Below are 14,017 nucleotides of genomic sequence, written 5' to 3'. Positions count from 1 at the left end.
CCTTGAAGCTGTGCAGCCAGTTAGGTGACTTGGACGTTTTTGATCTGAAGATCCTATTAGGCCATGGGAATATTTCCTTAGGAAATATCCCTAGGAACTGCAGGTAAGACAGGTTGAGTGGATCCTTGCTCCATGTCTTGTGGCATCCCCTGTCAGTGCAATGATTTGTGGTGGGAACAAACCCCTTTCCAGATTGCTTCATGCAGAAACGCGTTCCTGGGGGGAGGACTGGCACAAATCCCGGTGGCCACTTCGGGGTAATTTAAAGCCTCTGTTGTGCTGATCCTCTCCCTGGGATGAGAATCACCTCTACTGATTAAGGTCAGTATGGCCAATTTCCACACTCTGGACACGGGGATCAAGTGAGCTGTTAAGGAAAGTAGCCCTTCAGCAGATGCCCTTCCTGGTAGAAGGACTCCATCTCTGTGTTCTAACGACTCAATTGCCTTGGGACTAACAACCTGTCTGGACCAGAATGTTTTGTCTGGAGAAACGAGCTACCACTTTTAATGGTTCCTCTCCTGGCTGTGGATCTATTTGAAGGCCTTTGTCTACCACACGTGAGGAGGCCATTACCTAGTGCAGCTCCCACCTCTGCTGACCTGACTGTCCACCCAGGCTCTCCACTTGTCCCCATCATCCTCCTCCCAGAGCATCCACTGCCGAGACTTCAGTCCTTGCTCCTGAGCTCTGACATGCCACCCTCAACCCTGGCACCTAGACTTCACGGCTTTCCAGAAGATTTTCCCCATTCTGCATCCCCTGCCATAACAGTCTGCCAGGTGGCAATAGCGGGGGACTGGGAAGGTGGAATGACACCAGTGGAGGTCTCACCCTTCCAGGCAGAAGCTGCTTTTCACAAGTTGGCAGTTTCTTCAGCGCTGAAAGCTGTGTGGCAGAGGCTGTGCCTTGGCTAAACTTCTGGGAAATCAGTTTCTGAAATATTTGCAGGAAAATGGATGCATTAATAAATTTTATTTGAGCTTTCCATTTCCTGAGAAGGGAAGCTATGATTTTGATAATGAATATTAATAATTTGAGGGCAGGGGATTAAGTGGAAGTCTGAGGCTGCCTGCAGGGGCCCAAAGCCTGTATCCCAGTGCAGGCAGGGACAACAAGGCTGGCGCAGCCATCCTGGATTTCCCCATCCTCTACCCCATCATCAGAAAAGAGGGGCAGAGTTTGATCGTGGGTACCTATGCACCTCCTTCAGGCTGTGCAATCTAAAATAGTATGACTGAACGTTGCTGTAAGCTGAAGTAGGGGGGGTCTTATTTTATTACTTCGTTGCTAGTGAGCATGTAAGAACAGTCCCATTATTTTGCTTGCAACCAGGGCAATGTCATCCCCCATTCTCCCCAAGCCATCCCATCCAGCTTTCACCAGTACCGCTGGAGAAGTCCGTCTCCTGGAGCATCCCCAGTATGCCGAGAGTTCATTAAAATTAACATCATCTCATTAAAATTAGCATCAGCTGTGTGAAGGCTGCCTTAGTCAGGTCTTATAAGCTCATAGTGCAGGTGACCTGGGCTTCCAGGATTAAATGTATTACCTTTATATGCTGCTGTTTAACATCATCCTTAGCTGCCATGGGACAAAGCAGCTCAAACTCTATGCAATGTGGCAGCCTCTTCCATCATCTCTCCAAACACAGCGCTCTAATACTTTTGCTTGTTTTACTCCATCATTGCTGATTTCATCACTGCTGTCTGCTGAAGGATTTGGTTGATTGCCAGACCTACTTTTGGTCCTGATACATTTTTTAATCTTTCTTGGATTTTTTGTTAGCCTAGTAGCTATTGCTATCTGATAACCATCTTTAGCCTTCCTTAGCTTTAGCCAAACTCTTAATATTTATTCATCATTGTTAACCTCGGCTCCCTTCTTCCTATTAGATATTGAAGTATTAGTAATAATAGTAATATCACTTACAATTATTAGGGTTACATATTGCTTTTTATCCCCCAGCCTTAGTAAAATGGTTTTGCAGTGTTCAGGCTAGTATGCAGGGGTTTATCCTGTGACTCACAGGGCACATTTAAACACAAGGTAGCAGCTGAAGTGTTCAAATTTTCTGACTTTCAAATGTCAGTGCATATTCTGAAATAACGTCAAACCTTACTTCTGCTGTTCTGAGTGACCGAGGGCTCCCTGAGGACTTAATTCTGTCTTAGCTGATGTTTTACCTGGGAACATAATTTTCCTGTGTTGGCTTTTTGTTTTGGGTTTTGGGGTTTTTGTTTGTTTGTTTGGGGTTTTTGTTTGTTTGCTGGGGAGGGTGGTGTGGTTTGAGGGGGGGGCTTACAAAGTTTTTCTTTTTTTTGTTCCTGGTAGCATTTTACAATGTTAAATGTCTCAGAGAAGCGCAAACAAACAAACAAAACCTTGTCTAAATAATGAAGGAAAACCTTATTAACCTACATAGAGAGCAACCAGCCAACTCAGGGATAAAACAACTGTCCTAGTTTAGGTGTAAACATTGGGGGAAAAAATTAAACCTGCTAGAAACCAAATAGGTTTTTACATATGCATAGGCGGTGGTAAGCAGGACAGGGGCAGAGCTGCAGAATAAAAGAAGGGCCAGTTTATGTGTGGATGCTGGAGGCAAAGAGTGCTTCAGCCCCTGGATGTGGGGCTGCGATGCCGGGGGAGAGCCCTCATCCCCGGCTCGCCCTGGTGCCAGGTGCCCCATCGAGCCCATTCCCCTTGTCCCTGCAGGACCACATACCCCAGGGAACCAGAGGCAGCTGGCCTGGCTGGGACACAGATTTGATAAGAATTTTGACATTTTCTTGGAAACAGCTCAGCTTTACCAAATTTCTGTGTGTTTACTCTGAAAGGCGCTATTACCAGCGGGATCCTCAGTGAAGTGCGGAGGACATACAGCACTTCCCAGCTACCCGGGCCAGTGCAACTGTCACGATGATTTCAGAAATTAACATACCAATCTTCTGAAAACCCTTCAGAGAGCCCAAATCTCAGTGAAGAGGCCCTTAGAAAGGAAATCCCAGCCCTATTACCCATATTGCAGAATCCTTTGTGGGATCTGGGCCAGAGCTTGTAGTTTTCATAGCAAGATTACTTGAATCACGGCATTCTCAAGGAAAGATGAAATTGCTACAAACAGCAGCTACATCGATCTCTGTGCCCCCAAATGTCACACGTACTGTGCCTGTTTACCATCAAACTTCCCAGACAATGCCCTTCTCTCAAAAAGATATCACACGATCCCTCTCAAATGGATATACTCAGCCAAGGAAGCTAGAGTGCATGCTCATAATCATTTTTTTCTGGCATTTTTTTGCCTTCCTGTGGCTAGTTTGTCAAACAACCTCACAAACACAATTTTATGATGGAGCTCTACCATGAAGACTCTTTGATACATATTCATAGCAGATTCTTGGCTTATCTCTGAGCAACATTCACACATGCTGCTTACTCGAGCTGTTGTTTTTTTAAATGCTTAACATATAAAAGTTTAATCACAAAGTTGCTTAATGTTTGTTTCTTATGAAAAGCATTATTATTGCTCAAGAAAATTCTCTGGAGGTCTTTCATATATACAGTGCTGCTTGATACGTGTTGAATTTAGATCAAGTGTACTAAGATGCAGCACTGCTAGGGTACCACTCATCAGGGCTTCCCAAGGTCAAATATTAGGTGGAAAGCTATTGACGGGACAACAACATGGCATGAGCCAGAGGAATTGTGTGCATCTTCTGGCAGCATATTGGGAAATATTTCCATCTTAATAATAATGACTAATTTGTGGGGCTAAATAAAGCTTTTCTGTAGCCAGAGTAGGCGTTAAGTCCTCTTCTGGAGCCCAAAGAACAGATCAACCAAGAAATAAGCCCTTGAGTAGCTGGGAGGGGGTAGATAACAGCAGAAGGAGTCTGTCTGCTGGGAGGCAATTTTTGATTAGGCTCCGCCTGGAGTGTGTGCAGGCTCAGGGAGCGAAGCACTGCTCAGCGCACTGGGCGGACAGGGAATATTTGCCTTCACAAATATTCACCGGCGCCCTGCCTCCTAGAAACCAAACAGGCTGTTACATATGCAGACCTTTTCTTGTATTTCCAGGGAAATACAGCAGCCTGGTGGCTGCTGCTAGAACTGCTGCGGTGGCCTGAGGGCAGGTGTAAGCAGCAGGCGGAGGGAGGTGGCTGTAGCACCAAGGAGGTCACAGCAAGGGATGCTGCAGCCCCTGGGCTCTGAGAAACACAGGGAAGAGACATGTCCTGGGCATACTTCATGTGGATAGGGGATTTATCGCTACAATACGGGAAAGCCAGATTATAGAGGGCGTCTAGCAACCCTCCGAAGGGCTCCCAGTGCTGCTGCGTGCCGCTAGCTCTATGTGGCTGCATCTTCTGCAGATGCCCAAAATAACCTTGCACCTTCAGAGGGAGAGATGGTTGCTGCGGATTGCTGACATGAGCAAACAGGCTTTCACCTCGACTTTGCCGGCAGGGACGTGATTAGATGGAGGGAAAACTCAGTCAGGCCTATCGTGATACTCCACAAAGGAGATGAAGGTAGGAGAGGATTAGTCATGCTGCAGTGGTTGGGATGCTGTGTGTTCCAGGATGAAAGCACCCAATTGTGGGTCAAAGAAAAAGAGAGTCCAGTCTCTTGCAACAGCACTAACACGTCCCCATGCCTCTGCCTAGAGCAATGCTGAGATAGAGAGACACCGAAGTACTCTGGGGCTCGCTACAAAGAGCTCCATTATTGTCGCATAGGTGGTTATAGTGCCCTTGGAGGGGTCTAGCTAAACTTTTCAATTTACCCATAGAGGTGCTGTCCCCTTAGATAGGGAGAAGAACACGTGACCTACGAGGAGAGACTGAGGTAGCTGAGATGTTTTGGTCTGGCAAAAAGCAGGAGGCTAAGGGGGAGGTCTGACAGCAACATTTGCTTGAAAAGGAGTTTTGAAGATGATGCAGCCAATTTCATTGACAACAGAGCAAGGGATAATGGGCACATATTGCAACTTAGGAGGTTCAGGTGGGACATTAAGAAAAAATTGTTCCCTAGGATGGTGGTGAAGTCCTGGGACAGGTCACCAGAGAGGTGGGGGAACTGTCCTTTGACGGCTGAATTGTCCTAGGCTTAACTAGACGCAGAAGCAGGGACCAGATCTAGTGTTGTTGACAAACCTGCTATGACCTTCCGATGTTCCTTCCAGCACAGACTTCCAGGAGAAAGTGATCCCAGAGTCATTCCGAAGAGTAAGAGGTTTGTTGTCAGGAAAGGTGGTCCGGAGGAGACAAAACATACTCAGAAGCATGATGCTGTTCCTCTCCTCCCAACTCCAGTATTAATTTCTGATGTCAACTGTTGTCCCCCCACTGGCCCGGCAGCTTGGCTGCCTGGCTGAGGAAGGTTGGTGATGGCACAGGGAAGTGTCCTTAGCAGCACTTCCTTTGAATGATATTCTGGAAGAGAAGAAGGACAAGCAAACTGCAGAGCAATCTCTTTTTTTGGTGGTCCACAAACCCAATGTGCTCCCACATGCCTAGACACAGTCCACAGGGTGCCCTGCTGTGCCACAGAGACATGGTCTGATGTGTGCTCACATTCTGGTTTCTTCTCCTGTTTTCTTCCCACCATGCACATGCTGGAAGTGCCTCTGTCCCATTTCTACCAGGGACTGGGCAATTGCTACTCTCCAGGGGCCCCGTCTACCCCATGCTTGCAGCAGCCAGCCCATGGGACCCAGCCCCTTCTTGCTGCTCACCCAGCCACTGTCTTCAAAAGGACTATGACATGCAGACATAAAAAAAAAAAAGCTGAGTAAAACTGTCATATTACAAACATGCTCTGAGCCCTTAAGAAAGAGAGTGGAAGACCAAGTTTTAATAATAAAGCAAGAGATATAAATAATTAAGCAGCAATCTAGCTGTTTCTTGACATCTTGTTGGGTGGTGCTACATTGCTGTCTGCTGCAGAAGTCCGGAGTGGGACTTTACAGTGCGCTCAGCTGCCTGATCCCAGCATCTCAGCTACAGAACAGCTTTAATGAAAATGCCCTTTCAAAGTGAACGTGCAAATTGAACCAAGTTTCTGAGAGGAGCTGGGTCAAAGGCACTGCTCCACAGCATGAGATGCGTCGCATAATTCCTGTCAAGTCATTGCCCTCCTCCTCCCCATCTGCTTCCCCACTGCCTCCGCCTGTCCTCCGCACACCCTGTCCTCTCACAGCAGCAGAGTCCCCAGCACGCCCCAGCCTTCCTCCCCCAGGACTCCTATATGCAATGCTCATTTGATTACTATGTATGTGACCTCTCATGTCCTCAAGCTATTCGTGTGCTTTGGATGAAGGGTAGGCTCAGGAGGGAGCGTCTGCCAGGCATCTGTGACCTTTCTTGTGGCCTGAGCTTTAAGACATTAAAAAGCAAAGCGTCCTTTCCTCATGAGCTGGTCCTGGGCTGGAAGAACAAGTCGTCTCTATTCCTCTTGCCTCTCCCTCCCTCAGCCCCCAACCAGCAGCTGCTGGAGCTGTGCTGAGCTGCTGGGCGTTAGCAGGGTGCCACAAGCAGGGGCTGGTGCAGATCCCAGACCGGGTTGCCCTCCAGAGATGTTGTACAGTGCGCAGAGTTGGTAAAGGGCTAGAAGCCTCAGGAGACCACTCGGAAAGTCTTTGGGTTTTTTTCTTTCCGATGATACCTAATGACTCTCGGCCCTTCCAAAATAGAATGGCTGGTACGTCAAGGCACCTCTGTGTTCCTGTGAGGTTCAGGAGGCAGGAGAATGGGGCTGGCTGCAGGGGTTCACCTTGTGGAAGAACTCAGATGCCTCATCTTCCTCATGACTCTTCTTGAGGATTTTACCCTGATGTAAACAACCTCGGTCCTTCCAGAAGTGAAGGCAAGCAATAGGGACCTTTGAGGATGCTGAAAGTCATTTATGAAGCAGAATGAGTCACTCTGTGTTTTGTGGCTTCCCAAACTTTTTGTGTTGTAGCGCCACATGTCCAAGTAAATCTCCCAGGCCAGCACTGTAGGCATATTTGCTGATGTCCTTTTCAGAGCTGAAGTAAACAATAGCCATTCAGCCTCCGAATCCCAAAAGACTTCCCAGATTGAGAAATCAAGTAACTTGCTCCCAAAATGTAGCAACTGTCAGGCAAGAGCCCTGTAATGACTGCACCGTGATGCCAATGTCAAGGAGAGCATGAACTACACAGACGACGGTGATGGTGAAAGGATCTGAATGTAATGCGTCTTTATTGACATGAGTCTTTACTGACACACACACAGCTCCACCGTATAGCCCTTCTTGCTAGGACAGCGTTTTTCAGCCTTCTTTAAAACTGTGTGACATCTCCAGAGGCCAGAGTGTGGTATGGACCAGAAGGGCATTCGCTCTTATGTTTTTCCTCCCAACACAAATATGTGGGACCCACATAACCTGTTCAGCCCAAGGAGTTAGGAGAACGGATGGGACCCATGCCCCACCTGTAGTGAGAGTGGTCTCAAGAGGAGAGGACACTGTGCCACCAGTCCCCAGAAGGAGCAGCTACATCCCAGAGAAGTGTGAGCATTGCACGGCCCTTCTGGAAACTGCACCTTGGCCCATCACCCTGAGGAACAGTCTGGCTGCTGCTCACAGCAGACCCTCTGCACTCTTCATGCGGACCCTAAGCAAAGCTGTGACCAGAAAACTCAGTGAAGGGGAACCTGCAGCACTGCTCCTTGCAGAGGTGGAAAGAGACCATATTCAGATATCTTTTCCAGCTGCTGGGAGCCAAGTATACCTCCTTCCTCCTCCTTGCTGTCAACACCTAGGAAATGCCTTGATTTTAGGCATTACTAGAATGCCTTTTTTATCTTTGACTTGCTCTTCCAAGTTGATCCCTCTTAAATGGCTGGGTTTTCTTGGGTTCCCCAGTATTGAAGACAAAACTCAGGGAGCCTGGAAACTAATGTACACTGTTGACCAAGCTGCCATGAGGGTTTCTCCATGGTACAAGGGTTCCACAGTTCACTGGTAGATGTGACATTCTTCCTGCAAAGGCAGAGATGTGCAGAAAATAGCACATACTGTGCTATTACTGAGACCCCAAATACAGTGCTCTGTGCTGGTGAATGTGCCATTAAGCTGCCTGACCTTCTGCCCCAGCTGTAGTAACTGGTATCTTTGCTTCTTCAGCCATGCTCTAGTTTTTCTTTAGGAGACATCTGCCCACGGGATGGAGAACTTTCATGGGTGGCTGCAAACTTACTCCCCAGAGATCATCTGCTAAGTGAAAGATGCTCTGGGGACTAGATCTTGAAGATCTGAGGATGGCTGAATCCAAATTCTTTGGGTCAAGCCCTTCTCAGCTCTTGGTACCCATCTGCAACATGGGCTCTTTGCTCCTGTGCAAAACCCCCAACAATCTGGCCTTGAAATTCTTGCTGCTGAACAATCCTGAGCCAAGACCTAGGAGGCAGTGTAGGCAAAAGCCCTCAGTTGCCTGGAAATACCCCTTCTGCCTCCTTCCAGCCTTTTTTTGCACTTCGGTTTGCTTCTGCTGCTGGGTGAATCCATTTTATTAACAGCTCTTCATAAAGCCTGGCAGCATTTGAAAGACTGCAATGTTTGCCTCTGAATATCAATAAGCAGCCGCCTTTCCAGCCTAGGGAAGATTTGAAGGAAGAAAGAGTGAAGCTCCGAGGATCAGTGATCAATGCCAGCCCCATGGGGAGCCCGAGTTTAGGAGATTTGTTATTGAAATATTAACTGAATTCCCGCCCAGAGTGGGCTGAGCAGGAGCTCCGAGCTGCTACACGAAGCCGCTCGGCAGCTGAGAAGATTGCAAAGCGCTGGGTCTCCAGTCACGACGTGCACTTCAGTGCTGGCAGCGTCCCTGGGGTATCTCCTCCCGCCCACCCCCTGATGCCAGCGCCCACGGCCATGGCCAGCTGGGCCTCCAATGCATAGAAACAGGTCTCTTCTTCTCACCCAGCATTTTTTTCTAGGTGAAATGTTGGCAGAATTAGAGGTGAAACGACCCTTCCTTCTGCGATGGAAAGGAAGAGAGGGTCAGGGGCATGAATCTAGGCAATGACCAGCTTGGTTTTAGGCTCCTGATGCTTGGGCTTACCTCCAAGAGCCTAGCAGGACTCAGAAGGCCGATGGAGGCATGGCAGAAGTGAGGATGGGCAGGAGTTGTGTGCTGAATTGGTTTTTGATGCAGCGTGTGTTTGTTTTATACAAAAGACCAGGGTTTTTTCCCTTTTTTTTTTTTTTTTTTTTTTTCCACAGGAACACATCGTTTTCAATGAAATATTCATGGGAAAACAGTTTCTCTGCTCCAGGAGCAAACTTCCAATAAGTGAGTGACAGCACTGCAACATGTTGCCCAGTGCTTAGGGCTTTGACATAGGACTCAAGAGACCTAAATTCTAATCCTCCAGAAGGGACTAGAGTGCAGAGCTCCCACTACATAGCAAATCCCCTGCACAAGATACTCGCTTTTTAGGTTGGCTCCCCAGCACTTCATTTTTGACCTGACATCCCATCCCAGACCTTGGCAGTCTTCCCAGTTCAGGTTTAATGGAGACTTTCCAGCAAGATATTTCACTTTTGACAAAAATAAACAAACAAACAAGGCTGGCAAAAAAATATTTTATTTAGCAAAGTCCCTGATCAGCCTGTTGGCTGCCTCCATCCCATCCAAAATCTGCTTCTGTTCCTGCAAATAAAGCCTGCAGGCACCCTCCTTTGGCTAGCTACAGAGCCGCTCGTGCCCAAATGGATAAAGCTACAGCAATTAGGCATCTGGTTCTTCTGAGCTGCTGGTACCCCTGGGCTCCTGGGGGTAGGGATGTCCTGCTAAGCCTCTCTGCAGAGGAATGATTTGAGCTTAGTCCTGAACTGCAGAGTCTGCTTGGCCAAGAGGGAACAACAACTTGAAGGTGATGGAGAAGGTCCCCTCAGGAGCTATCCCTTGTCCGGGGGACATCCCCGGGGAGCAGCAGACAGACTGTCCTTGCTCATCTCTCTCTGAATACTTGCTGACTTGCAGGTGCCGCTGTCCTGGCTTGAAGGGCTCTGGCAAGAGAGGAAGGAGGCACCAATGACACAAGCAGCGCTGCTACGGTGGGATGAGTCCTTAGAGAGCCAGGGACTACGAGCTGCAGGTACCAGGCTGGTCCCCAGTGTCACAAATGCATCTGCAGGGCTGCTTCAGGTCATGTCAGCTCAAACCAGTACCTGCTCCCCCCTGTGCCAGGGAGGGAGACTCATAGAGCAAGTGCTTGTGCCAGCTTTGTGTCACCTGCAATGATCCCAGTGTCCCATTTAGAGCAGCTCCAAGGCTACATGTCTCTGCTGGAAGAGGACACAGGTATGTGTTTTGCTTTGCTTTGCCTGTGTTACTAATGCCACGCTGCAGAAGTGCTATGAAAGCCTGATGCCTCCTCCTTTCCAGCTATTTATTATCTTCTTGCATTTTCCTCATGTCAGACAATGAAAATCAATGCAGTCAGGTTTGTTCTTGCTGGGAGCTGCTTCCTCTTTCAGTCCCTTCAAGCTCTGAATTGTGGTTTCATATGCAGCTGGAAAGATTTACTTCTTTATGGGTGGCTCCCTACAGTGGAGTTTTGCCTGAACATTGTGGACCCCTTTCCTGACATCCAAGGAGGAAAAATAAAGATACCAAGAGCAATTTGGTGACACCTGAATGTACTGAGTTGGAAAGGGTGAAGTGCCAAGGCACTGTAATTTAAAATTGCGAACGGCCTCAGGGAGGATCAAGAAATAGAGGAGAAGGTAGACATGGAATTATCTAGAGAGCTACATGGAGAACATAGAATAGAAAAGCAAGTAGTAAATACAGAGAGAAGAATACCTCAAACACTGTTATCGAGGGCTGGAACGTGAGTAGGACTGTGGACACACTCGGTTTTGCAATGCTCAGTGATGGGCAGAACTGCTCTGCGCTTCTTGCAGCCCTCAGCGCCTGCTGGGAGAGCTTCACCGCTTTTTTCTGCCACCTTCTGCTGCTGCTGCTGGGTCACCCCAGGGGACAGTACGGGCGATAGAAATATTTGGAGGGTCACTGGTTTGAGGAATTGGACCAGCCTTTCCTCAAACAGGCTCATGCGAATCTGTGCCCCCACCGGCACCAAACAAAAGGAATCTATTAGCAGAGTTTAGACTAACTATATTTGGATAAGGAGAGGCAGCGGCAGTGGCCTGCTTCCTCTCCCCTCTCCGGGTCGGACCTGCTCTTCATCCAGAGCATGCACAGCTCTGAAATGCCATCTGCTCCGGATGAGTCGGCTCCACCATCAACAAAGGAGCCAGATCAATGCCTCACACGACCAGGTGAGGTACGTCCCCGCACAACATGGCTTCCCCCAGCTTTTGGAATGGCTGAAGCATCCCCGGCTGCCGAGTTGCTGCGCTCTCCCTGTTTCTAAGAACAGCCAGCGTGAAGAAACATCAAAGGGGACTTTCCAGTCGGCGCTTCCTAAAACACAGCACTAGGCAACAGCAAATGGGAGCTGGCGTTATTAAATATGCATAACCTCGCAGATCACAAGGTAGCACTTAGCTATCCTCTAATTAAAAGGCAGCTGCTTCCTAATACAGTGGAAAAAGCCTGCTAGAAGACACTAGATTTTTCCTGCATGATTGCTGATTGATGAGGAGCCCTGCAGCTCTTTGCTGCCCAGCTCAGAGATGCCAAAAGGACCCTTCGACCTTCTGCAGCCTCCTTGCAGAGCTGCTGAGGGTCTCTGCTCAAGAGACCCTCCAACCAGGCAGACAATTGGGATCTCGCTTGATTCGCTAAGCCAGTACTGAAAAGGTTAATGCTGAGAATAGGTGGAAGCACTTTTGGACAGCCATGCCAGCTACAGAGCTGCTTCCTGTGCAGAAGAGCTTGGAATGAATAAAAGAAATATTGTTGTACTGAATCAGTCCCTCTAGCAATGAGCTCTGGCTCCCCACTGGTTATTTTCATTAATTAATTACATTTGTATTCATGGAACATGCAACCGTCCCAATCATGGTCCAAGATCCCACTATGCTGGGGCCTAAACAAACAAACAAAACAAGACAGGTCCTTCTCCAAAGAGCTTCAGGTGTGGAAAAAGAGACGGGATGACTGCAGCCAGCGAGCCACAGGGTGCAGGGAGATTGTCTTGGCCTGGACAGGGCTAGGGTCTGAACATATTTCGGGGCACCACTGTGGTATTGCACGCCAGTGTGATGCCAAAGGTGCCTTTTGTATCGTTCCCATGTGCCTGGGATATGGAAAGCCCAAGCGGATCCCTCAAAGTGATTTTCCTCTAGGCGACATGTTCTGATGCATGGGCTCAGCTGGGAGAGACGGGGCTTGCCCCCCAGGCTCAGCACCCCTTTTTTTCCTCAATGCAGAAAGCCGGTGGTGAAGGAGGCATTGCATCAGCTTTTAGGACCTTGGCACCTAAGTGCTGACAGAGCTCAGGGGTGCTATCCAGAGCATCCCTCCTTGCCCCCCACCGATGAGCCTTCCAGAGGACAGAGCGGGTTTGAGACCCTCCGGGAGGGAACTGCATACAGGTTCTCAGGCTCAGCACTATCCTCTACGGCATTGTGGGATCAAAGAGACACTGACTCACAGTCAGCAAGATGCAGATTGCATGTTAAGTGGCTGCGTACAGCTCCCAAATGAAGCTTCCTCTTAACAAGAATGGAGTCATTAGGGATGAGCCAGTTATTTATGCTACAGAAGAACAGAGACGATGCCGAGATAATATTCAGAGGTGCTTCCCATTCTAGCAATAATGAATCACAGCCTCTTCCCTGCCTCCCAGTTTTTTTGCCCCAATTCCCAGCCTTTTGCTGTGAACCTTTCCTGGTAGCTGGTGAAGCTAATGTGCCCCCCTGCCCTCTTCCACCAGCTGTGAAATAATGCCTAAAAAACAGGCATGGAAGGAGAGGAAGGGGTGGGGTGGGGGGAATAAACCTTGAATCATATGTATTTTTAATGTGAAAAATTAAAAAGCAAACAAACCCTGGATCTATTTCAAAGCCAATGGGATGAAAAGAATTTGCAGTCTTTTTCCTGCCTTCCTATTTATACCATTTCAGCTAAACCAAGGGATAAATTCTGCCCAGTATCTCCCAGAGCCACAGAGCCTTCACGGGTAATCACAGGCACCCGGGAGTGTGCGTGGTACTTAAGGTAAAGCACAGCTAAAGGCTTTGCAGGAGCAAGGCCTGAGCTTGTTAGTAGATCTCAGATATGAACACTCTATGTGAGGCAGAGAGGGCTACAGCGATTTTTGCATAATCCCTCCCAAGGATGTGAGCTACTAAATCTGCAAATATTTGTCAAAGGTAAACAAAGAGAAAAGGTTTATTTAAGATGAAATAATGCACGGCGAGGAACCATCCTGGAATGAATTTAAGAGAGAAAATAGGCTGAAGCACCGATTAGACCCTGCTGCAGAGATCAACTGCAGGGAGCAAGGCGGGGATCTCATCAACTGCAGCACTCAGCCCTGATGGGGACCCATGTGGAATATGCTGTGTTTCTCCGGCAGCTCCTGGGATGACCAGGGGAGTCCTCTCCCCTTGCACATGGGGGTGTTGCCCACCTGGGCCCAAGCTGTAAGATGGGAAGCCAGGTCTCTTGTCTCCCTGTTCATAGCTCCCCAGTTCAGAAGGGCTGGCCAGGCAAGCAAAATAAAAAAAAAGGATGAGGCTGCCTAGGTAGAGAGCAAGGCACTGGAAGCTGAAGCCCTTGGGACATCATGTCATCACCGTAGGACTAGAGGGAACAGTGCTAAATTCCCAGATCAAAACAACCTTTCTGACTGGTAATAGCAACCTGATGCACATCCCCTTGCTTTGCACACGTAGGTGAGCTTGCACGTTTCCCTCTCCACCAGGTTCCCTTTACCCTTCCCACCAGGTGAGATTTCAAATACACTCAACTGCTCTCCCAGCAGTAATCCAGGGTGCATCATTTGTATCTTGACCAGCTTCCCTGCACTGAGAGGCAGAAGAAAAGACATGGAATTTATGAGTAACC

Source organism: Accipiter gentilis, chromosome 7, assembly GCF_929443795.1.
Source record: "Accipiter gentilis chromosome 7, bAccGen1.1, whole genome shotgun sequence".
NCBI classification, from domain to species: Eukaryota; Metazoa; Chordata; class Aves; order Accipitriformes; family Accipitridae; genus Astur; species Astur gentilis.
The sequence above is the reverse complement of the archived record's forward strand: the minus strand, read 5'-3'. Positions refer to the sequence as shown.